The 1707-nt window shown below is 40.1% G+C and overlaps 1 protein-coding gene across 1 annotated transcript in view; it reads left to right on the top strand.

The window, feature by feature from the left end:
* USP28 (ubiquitin specific peptidase 28) overlaps positions 1-1707 on the top strand; it is a 78537-nt gene that overhangs the window by 51485 nt on the left and 25345 nt on the right. The window lies entirely within an intron of this gene.

Genomic DNA, 1707 nt, shown 5'->3' with positions numbered 1-1707 from the left:
CCCATCTCTACTAAATACAAAAATTAGCTGGGCGTGGTGGTACACACCTCTAATCCCAGCTACTTGGTAGGCTGAAGCAGGAGAATTACTTGAACCCAGGAGGTGGAGGTTGCAGTGAGCTGAAGTTGTGCCACTGCACTCCAGGGTGAATGACAGAGTGTGATTCCATCTCCAAAAAAACAAGAAAGAAAAGAAAAAACGTTTTACTTTTTTTTCTGAGACGGAATCTGGCGCTATCTTCATGCTGAAGTGCAGTGGTGCGACCTCGTCTCACTGCAGCCTCCACCTCCTGGGTTCGAGCAATTTTCGTGCCTCAGCCTCTTGTGCCTCAGCCTCTGAGTAGCTGGTATTACAGGCATGCGCCACCACACCAGCTAATTTTTGTATTTTTAGTATAGACCAGGTTTCATCACATTAGCAAGGATGGTCTTGATCTCCTGACCTCGTGATCCGCCTGCCTCAGCCTCCCAAAGTGTTGCTTTTATAGGCATCAGCCACTGCGTCCGGCCTCTTTTACTTGTTTTTTATGTAGTCATTCTTATCCCATGGTTTATTTGTAGGCATATAACCAGTGAGTTCTTAAAAATATACAGTCAGATAACCACCATCACAGTCAAGATGTAGGACATGTCCAACACCCTGAAGATTTTCCTTGCCCCATTGTGATCAATCCCTTTCTCTCCATCCCCAGGTCCTGGCAACCGCTTACTTGTTTTTAGATCCTATAATGTTATAGTTTCTAGAATGTGGTATTAGTGACATTGATATTTAGTAGGTACCCTGCTGTGGCTGTGTCCTTTCTTTAGGATAATGTTTTTGGGATTCACCCATGTTGTTCATATATAAGCAATTTGCTCATTTTTATTGCTGAGTAATATTCTAGTGTAATATGTACTGTTTTTTCCATTCCCATTTGGTGACATATTTAGTTTTAGGCTATTATGAATAAAGCTGCCGTGATCATTCACATATAATCCTTGGCATAATTTTTAGTTCTCTTGGGTAAAATGTAGGAGTAGGATTGCTGGTTCTATGAAAAGTGTATGTTTAACATTATAAGAAATTTCCAAACTATTTTCTAAAGGGACTGTACAATTTTGCATTCCCTCTAGGAGTGTATGAGGGCTCCATTTGCTCCACATCCTTGCCAGTGCTTGGAATTATAAGTGTTTCTGATTTTAGCTATTTAGTAAGTGTGTGGAATATCTTCTTTTTCCTTTGATTTATATTTCCTTTTCTTCCATTAAATTACCCTGGCACTTTGTCAAAAATGAACTGAACATATATTTGGGGATCTATATCTGGAGTTTGTTCTATCTGTTGTCTGGTCTAATGCCAATGCCATATTGTTTTGATTACTATGGTTTTACTGCAAATTTTGACATTCGATAGTATGAATCTTCCAACTTTGTTCTTCTTTTTCAAAATTGTTTTAGCTATTCTGGTCCTTTGCATCTCTAAATAAACTTTTATCAGCTTGTCAGTTTCTAACCAGTGGCTATTGGGATTTTGATTGGTGGTGTTTTGAACTTATAGATCAGTTTGGGGAGAACTGACATCTTAATTATGTTGAGTCCTTTGGCCGAGCTCGGTGGCTCATGCCTGTAATCCCAGCACTTTGGGAAGCTGAGGCAGGTGGATCACCTAAGGTCAGGAGTTTGAGACCAGTCTGGCCAACATGGCTGAAACCCTATCTGTACTAAAAAA

The sequence above is a fragment of the Cebus imitator genome, unplaced genomic scaffold, assembly GCF_001604975.1.
Source record: "Cebus imitator isolate Cc_AM_T3 unplaced genomic scaffold, Cebus_imitator-1.0 Scaffold28, whole genome shotgun sequence".
Lineage (NCBI taxonomy): Eukaryota > Metazoa > Chordata > Mammalia > Primates > Cebidae > Cebus > Cebus imitator.
The sequence above is the reverse complement of the archived record's forward strand: the minus strand, read 5'-3'. Positions and strand labels throughout refer to the sequence as shown.